The sequence below is a fragment of the Panulirus ornatus genome, chromosome 68 (genome assembly GCF_036320965.1).
Source record: "Panulirus ornatus isolate Po-2019 chromosome 68, ASM3632096v1, whole genome shotgun sequence".
Lineage (NCBI taxonomy): Eukaryota > Metazoa > Arthropoda > Malacostraca > Decapoda > Palinuridae > Panulirus > Panulirus ornatus.
The window spans coordinates 14537827-14546868 of NC_092291.1; positions in this window are offsets into that span (position 1 = coordinate 14537827).

Consider the following 9042-nt stretch of genomic DNA (forward strand, 5'->3'; position numbering starts at 1 on the left):
AGGGCCAGGGTGCCGGCCTGGCATTAATTATCAACACGGAGGCGCCAGTGGTATAATGCCCCTCCAGATGGGCCGGGACCACTAGCGGCTGTCCCGCTTGTTTGTGAGGCCAGCCACCCCACTCCCCCCGGGCCTTCTGCACCTTCCCCCTCGACCCACCCTCCTCCACACCCTCCCTCAGGCTCCAGCTGCTGCTGCTGGTGTTGCTGCCGGGGTGGAGGAGGGTTGTGCCCCCTCTTTCCAGACGGTGTTGTTAGGTTTTCTGGACGTTAGAAATATTCTTACATCGGGACTTGAGGTTTAGAGATGAAACTACGATTCAAGGATTTACAGTAACACACAGGAGATGGGGCGGTCCCTTGAGTGTAAAACTCCCTCCCTGAACAGGACAAATAGGTCATTATATACACACACACACACACACACACAAATGTTTACAACACAGAGCTGAACTGAAGTGCGCAGCTCCACTGTGGTCACGCCACTTATGGCTTGATGTAGATATCATGGATGAAGTCCAAATGAAGGTGATAACTGTCCCGAGAAGTAATGGACTTCAGGTGCGGGGGAGAGGTTATCTGCCATGGACTTGGCCCACAGTGGAACAGAGAGGAAGGGAAGACACGACCCAGGTCATGAAGGGAAGACACGACCCAGGTTATGAAGGGAAGACACGACCCAGGTCATGAAGGGATGAGACGACCCAGGTCATGAAGAGAAGACACGACCCAGGTCATGAAGGGAAGACACGACCCAGGTCATGAATTCCTGAATTAGACAATGCTGACACGGAACACCTCCGCTACTTAGGGAGGAAGCAACTTCCCAGAGGACTTGACGGAACGATGAACAAGAGATGAGTCAGACGAGATCGGAGGAAATACCATCACATCTTGCGACGTGGTCAAAAGTTAACCCGAATTAGAAAAAGTGCCTCCGAAATACGACAGTCTCGAGTGCAACGAGGTCGCAGCATATGACCACCCTCAGTGACCCAGGTATCAACATAACTCCTATTACACCGTCACATGACCTCATCCATCAGCAGTCGCCTAGGGGGTTTACAGTAAAGTCAAACCAACTATCCATTAGAGGTAGAGTGAGGGTCAAGTGCAGACGGAGAAATACCCAAAATAAGATTTCAAATAGGAAAGAGTCCATTAATTACGTGCTTTTGAGGCAGTTTGCGATGGCTGGAAGGGGTCAGAATCTCGTAGATCAGTGTAGTACGAGTAGAAATGCAGACAGATGGCCAAGCATGACTGCATCCACAACTACCTATTAGTTAAATATGCGAGTAATACACACCTTGGAATAATTAAAGAGACGCGTATTTCGTTATGTTTAACAAAAGAACCTCATGAAAAGATTGGGGTGTTCACCGTTATTAAATATTCTCAAACAACGGAATATAACATCACCGTTTTCTTTTTTTTTTTTGCGTCGCAGTAAGTGGCTTCCCGTGTCCACACGCAGCTCTTGTTTACATCTTCGAGTCACTCTCGGGAGGGGTCATCTGTTTCACTCGTGTCTGAACGCCTTAACAAGCGCATGGCATGCGGCCCTTGAGCTAGACGTTACGACCAATGGGGATTGTACCCTATCATACCCACAGATCGTATCGTGGCGTTCAAAAAGGGGTCGTCTTTTCATGCTGAAGGGTCGTGCCAGCATCACCGTGCTCAAGGGTCGTAACCATCGAGGGTCAAAATGAACCCGACTTTCACCTGTCGTTAGAGAACGTTCCAGCTCATCAAATGCATTCATTATCTGGTGCATGATCATTATGAAACACTGTATGCACTAAGAGCAAAAAAAAAAAGGGGGGGAGGTGAAAGTTCAAAACAATCAAAATAAAGATAGAACAAAAAAAGAGGGGGAGGGGAAGTTCAAACAATCAAAATAAAGAGGGCAAAAAAAAGGGAATATTTGAATCTTGAATCCAGTCAGCGTCCCCCTTGCCAGATCTCTGCCTCTCAACCCCCCACTTGTAATAAGCCTCACCAAGCTGAATAATTCGCCCGCTAATATCTTTCATTTGCATCTCATCTGACCCACTAAAAATGCGTTGAGACAAGCTGTACTGGGGGGGTTTACGACGATCTTTTCTTAAGCAATGGGGCGGGGGTAAGCCAGCGCTTGCCATACGCCGCCAGCCGCCGCGCGTCGCCTCATGACGAATATCTCTATATTAACCTCGTCTTTCCCTCGTTTCTCGGGCGCACTTGCACCCCGTGGCACGGAACGCATCACCGGGGGACGAGAAGCAGTCGCTCCGAGCGTGTACGTGGCACGAGAGCCGTGTATACGAGAGGGGAAAGTGTTGTAAATATTTTAGCCGTGTAGTCGCTAACGAGAGTCGGATGCGGTGGTGCCACATCTCGGCGGACAATGGCTCTGTATGCTTCCTGACGGCATTTGCATTTTTATATCCGCGCCTCCGTGCTTGTGGGTCCTGGACGACGCTTTGTTCTTTTACGGTCCCTGCTGAACTGCGCGAAACAATACACTCTTTGTTAAGTTTAAATTACTCTTCATTACAGTGTACCCTTGGCTGGCTGACACTCTGGAAAGGATGTGCCTAAATCTAACATTTTACAATTTTCACTTCGTGCTGTGGTATAATCGTGAGCCATGAGAAGCAAGAGGCTTCGCGCTCACCTGGCAACTGTGTAAGAATGCTCAAGTATCCTGGGTATAAGTTTTGGCCGAGAATATTTGAATACGGTGTTCTCCTAAATTCTCAACAGACTAATTAATAATTCCTTTGATGTACTCTCTCATCTCGAGCGGATTCAGTGGCTTAAAAAAGCACTAGGGTCTTTGCGGTGGAGTGGTTAGCGGTAAAGGCCACGAGTCGGTAAGGTCTAGCCTAATATAGGGCCCGCATGGGTTCGAATCTTGGGTGCGGCAGTCGGCCAATCGCCTACCCACATGTTCATCCTCCACCCGGGGCTGGTTGATAAATGGGTACCTGGCTTAGAGTGGTGTGTGTATGTATACACATACACGAGAATAGACAAGATACATATACATAAAAGGTTGAAAAACGGGGCAACAAAAGGGTAAAACTTGCTCCCCGTAACACACACAAATTATTCCCACACACACACACACACACACACACACGTGTACAATTCCCTCCACGTACAATATAAACAGGTAATTAAACAAGTGGCATATCCCTTAAACTTCTGCAAGAGGTATAAGATGGACAGGTAGGCTGAAAGTTTCTAGACCGCCAGAAAGCAACTGACACTGTATCACACCCGCTGGTAAAGAAAATGGAACACCAGACAGGAGGGGGGAAGACTCCTTCGATGGAAAATAAAAATACATGGGTGGAAAGGAACAAAGGATGCATGCATGGGCAGCCTTCTCGAAATGAGGAGTCACCACTGGCGTGCCGCAGGGTTCGGCCCTGGGACCACTGGTCTTCTTGATTCATGTTAATGACCTCGAGATGAAGTGGACTCATACATGAATAGGTGAAAACTAGAATACGATTCTCAAGTTTGGTCACCGCCGAACTTAAACCATTAAAAACATGAAGAACACAGAGAGAAGGTTTAGCGGAGGGCAACAAAGATGGCATGACAAATACGAGAGCTGAGTTAGAATGAAAAGTTACAGGATAGAGATTTGTGGAAGACAGAAGACTTACGGGTAACTTGATCACAACCCTCAATTACCCAAAGCAATTTTATGATGTGGAAATGAAAGCTCAACGACATATGCAAAGATCGTCTATTTAGCAGGTCTGTTAGCCACTTAAATCCTCCTGTCGTCATGGAAGCTGTCATGCGTTAGACCATCGTATAGTGGCTCTTTGGCTATGCTACTCACAATTAGCAATATGATATTTACAAAATGATGATGATAATAAAAGACCGCACTCCATCGGCAAGGAAGAAAACATCGAGTAGAACTCTTGCATTTGGGAACCCCAACCCTCCACCCACCAACACTTGCCGTCCCTATCTCCTTTCCTTAAGAAAAATGAGGTGGTGTGTGAGGGGGAAAAAAGGGCAAAGGGAGGAAGGAAGAAAGAGGAAGGGAGGGAGGGGCAGTGGCAGTCGTCGAAGTGAAGTGGTTCAGCTTGCTAGTGTGTCGTGGGGACAAACGACTGTCGCTATCAAGCCACTAATCTGTCGTCGGCAGCCCCTGCCACCACCGTACCTCCAGCACTCTCATTCACCGGCCTCTCCCTCTTTCTCTCTCTCTCCCTCCACCACCACTACGAGCCACACCACAATGGCGTCCGCCACCTCGCCATCATTACAATTACACATCCCTATATGGGAAGTATTTTATGTTTGTTTATCGAGAACCGTATCAGCCACAGACTCATAATATCATAACGCTTATCGTAATGGTCACGACTGGGTGAGAGACGCGATTGGATTCCCCGCCGACGCGCGTTAAATGGACCTTGTCCTCAGGGGATGGAAGGCCTTTTATTCTAATCTCCGCCGCCGGCGGGGTTGCGCCCCCTTGCAGGAAGCGTCCACCTTGCTGTTATGGGGTTTGCAAAAATTTGAGCGAGAGTTGGTTTATGGGAGAAGTTTTATCAGGGCGAAGCACGAGGGGAACCACATCAGATAGCCAACATATTTCCTACAACTTCGTGTTACGGCAGCATGGCCCGCGTTCCCTGCCTTCACTTTTTGTCTCCTGGAATTGTCTCTATCTCTTGCTCTCCCTCTTTGTACGTCTGTCTCTGCCCCTTTGTCATGCCCCCTTTATCTGTGGCTGGCTTGTCTTGTTTTTCTTGCTGTACCTGTCTTTGTATATCTTTTTCCCTTAACCTATGTCCCTGCCTTCTGTTCTTTCTCTCTCGTTTCTTTTCCTGCATGTCTATGTCTTTCACTGTCCCTTTGCCTTGTTCTCTGTCCCTTTGCGTGGTTCTCTGTCTCATTTTCTTGTGTTCCTTGTCGGCCGTTCCCTCTTGTTCTGCCTGTCTCAATCTCCCTTGTTCTCACGGTCTCAACTTACTTTCGCTATCTTCTCTCTCGTTCTCTATGAACATATTTCTGTCAGTTTTCATGTTTGCTTTGTTCTCCTTGAAGACTTCACTGTAGTCCGAATCCTTCCAATATTTGGCCCTTCTGAGCTCACCTGACCAGAGGACATGTATGCTTCAAACACATCTGAATCTTAGCTTTTGAAATTGCTGGGTCAACTCGATGCCAAATCCGGAAGGGACGTACTTACGTAGTCACTTTCCAAAACTTCTCTTCGTGAGCGTGACCACCATCCAAGATGGATGCTCCTGCTAAAATCATTCGTCATCCATTACCTTCTCATATTTCAATCTCCTCCTCTAATAATTGGCCCATTTTGCAACAAATGTGGAAGGGATGGTTCCTAGGTATCCTTCACCCATCTTTCAACGATTTAGGGCTCAGTCTTCTCCTCTAAAACTACAGGGTTAAACTTAACAATGATGTTCCATGGTCCGCCACTTTTCAATGTTATGTTCGACGACCCACAAACAAAGATAAAAAGTGGCCGTTGTTACTGGAATTAATCGTTGTCCGTCCGCTGATATTCACGTTTCAACCGTCTCTCTGAAATCACTAGGACAATTCGTGTACTCCATATGCAAAAACTAATTTCTGGTTATCCTCAAGACTACGCTAATCTGAACCTAACTTGGATGGGATCCTGAGCATAAAATCCGTTTCAAATTTTTTTTCATGCGAGTGATATGGATGTTGATGCTCAAATACTCGTAGTCCATGCGCAAAGCTTCAAAATTTCAAGTTTCCAGTAACAGACAACAGGTGTAATCTGAACCAATTCTGGCACGAATGGTCCTTATTTCGTCCCTTTCCAAACCTGTGTCCGGTGGCTAAAGCCAGTACAGATGATGGCCAGTGTGGCTCAGTATATACGTCGTCCGTCCATTAACTTCGAACATTTCAATGTCGTTCTCTTAAGCTGCTCTGCCAATTTACAACAGACTGGCAGGAAAGGCCTTTGGGTGGTTCCTTCTCAAAACCATGCCCTCAACCTCTGCGATATCCCCTCCTCTCATACATCTCCTAAGCCGTCCTCCACCCCAGAAGACATTCACAAACTCTCCCTCACGGCTCCGAGATGCCTGACATCACCAGAAGGAGACAGGAAGACTTTTGGCATGCGTCTCCTTTCCTCCCTCCCTCCCCCCTTCTTCAACCCCTTCTCACCATCCATCCCTCTCCCACACTACGTCTCCTCCTCCTCCTCCTCATGATCCACACTCCCCCTTCCCCTCTCTCCTCTCCCAGCAGTGATCACGTCCATATTTTCTCTCAACTTCTGCTGCTGAATAGGACGAGAGAGACAGAGAGGGGGAAGATGAGACGGAAGAATAGGGCTTGCTCAAGGTCCCCTTTCTCCCCCTCCTCGTCTGCCGGGTGTATTGACATCGAGTATTGCCACCGCAAGATTCATGGCGGTGTTCGATCACGGCACCGACGCCAGATTTGCATGTCGGAAGGCGGGTTACAAAAGCGCGGCTTGCACGGCCGCCGCACGCCGCGTACGTCAGCACCACAAGCAGCACGACCCTCGTCTTCATCGCTGGTTACGAGATGATTCTCCTGCCTCACACGCCTCACCTGCCTTCCCTCACTCTTCACTCACCACGTCGCTAACTTGACAAAAACGATGAGTCGATGTCCATCTCTTGAGATAAAGGGACGAAGATGTAATACGAACACGGGCAGCAGCAAGTTATTAATTAAAGATCGACGTAATAAAGCACCACCAGATGTTGTCAAGGTGACGGATATCAGTACATATAATACATGGCGAAATATTCAACGATATTGATTATCATCAAATGACAAACCGGATCAACACTGGCAGTATAATGCAAACGTATTTCATATTTCCATTTTCATTACAGAGTAGATGTTATAATCCTGCGTCCTCAGAGCATCGACAGTTTGTTGCATGAGAATGTTTCTCATTTGTCCTTTCCTTTAGAATTCCTGTCAGTGCATCCTTTGTATACTACATGGCGTTCCTTCATAGTTCGTCAATCGCTGGCTGAAATGTCCGTAGGGTGGAGTTGCGGATGCAGAGCAATCTTCTACCTCTCCATCCTCTCTCTATCTAAATCATGAGTTAATGTTATTACTCTCCTCCAGCAGATAACCTTATCACAGTCCACCAGGTCTTCTGTTATCTGGCCTTTCCATGCGTCCTTATCTTCATTTTCTTTCCTCTTCCGCTTTTGCCTTACCTCCTCTGGCTCAATTTTCCCTACCTTACCCTTACCCTATCTACTTTGCCCTTGCCCTCATCTCGTTTACCCTCGTCCTGTCTACTGGCTGTCTTCTTGCTCTTGTCTCCAAGACCACGCCTTTCACCCTGTCCTATAACCCCCTCTCCTTCCCTTTTCACTTCTCCCTCTGCAACCCTCACCCTCCCCACCCCCTAGTGTGACCCCCAGAGCATCCGCGGGAGGACTAAGCTTGGGGAGAGTGGTCGTTCGTCCAGCTTAAGCCCATGAATCAAGCTTTGCTATCACCCACAGTCTGTTCCGGCCGCTCGCGCACGCCCGAGCCACTGTTTACGACCAAGTTCCTTAGAATGCTGAGAGTTCAACCCACAGCAATGATCACTATTTCCTATGGTCCTTTTCCGAGTCATTTTCCGTCTTCGGTGGTTCTGAGCTCACCCTACAGCACTGAATACTTCTTCCTATTCTTTTTTTGGTCTCATTTTTCGTCGTCTATCGTGTGAACTTACCCCACACCAGTTGTCACGATAACCATGACTATACTAAGTGTTATTTCCAGTTTTTTTGTGGTGTGCGCTTACCCCATGGCAAAGATTAGTATACTACCATAGATTTCAGGTTTAATTTTCCATCTTATACGGCGTGGTCTAACAATATGACAAAACACACTATAAGCTCTCTAACTTTCTGGTGGCGTCTCAGTGTTATCCTCTTCTTCGAGCAGACCCCACGGTAAAAACCACTGTGTCCTCCTGAAACAGCTTCGAGATATTTCCAGTCTTCTGTGATACGAGTTAATGACACTGCAAATATTACTTTTTCTATGAACTGTTTAGTACGTTTGCGTTTCTAATTCTTTAAAGACTCTGTGAACGTCTTCTAAAATAACGGGTGTCAAAACAGAGAGCAAAAAATAGAGCTCTATTATGTATAGACAATAAGTGCATCCATTATGACCCCGAGGGTGTCGGAACAAGTTTTCTTCAGCCATGGAGTCTTGAGAACACCAGAGTTACACCATCAGATCCTGTCAAAGCGACGGCGGTCGGTACATTAAAAAAAACGGCTTAAACGAACACTTCTACGATATTCACAGTGGTTAAATCTGTCCAAGAATGGTAATAGCAACGTAAATCAGCTTTTACTATCAGCAAATCTGAGGCTATAACCTTCTAAGAGCATCTGGCGAGTGAAAGTATTTCAAGATGTTTTTCCATTCATACTTCCCCACAAAATTTCCACGTTAGTACACCCTATACTACGTGTTGTTTTCTTATGGTGTATGATATGCCGGAAGGAGTGGCGGGTGTGGAGGAGACTTCTGCTTTACTATCCTCTCTCCATCTGTAGTGATGGGTGGGGAGGAGCCTTCTGCTTTACTATCCAGTCTCCATCTGCAGTAGCGGGTGGAGAGGAGCCTTTTGCTTTACAATCCTGCTTCCATCAATAGTGGTGGGTGGGGAGGAGCATTCTGCTTTACTGTGTCTCCATCTATAGTGATGGGTGGGGAGGGGCTTTCCTTACTATCCTGCCTCCATTTATAGTAGAGGGTGGGAGGAGCCTTCTGCGTTGCTGTTCTGTCTCTGTCTACACAAGAGTATAAATGCATGATCCTATCACTGTCCTCCACACAGACCAAAGGGTCGTATACCTAGCTCTCCAATGTACTGCCCCCACACCTCCATCTTTATATAACTACCCTCCTCCCTCACTTTCCTATCTCCCTTCCTCCCCTGCCCTGTGGTGGTGGCTCCTACTTTATACCCTCCCGTCGTATCCTGCACTCTCCCTCCCCCTGTACACCCACC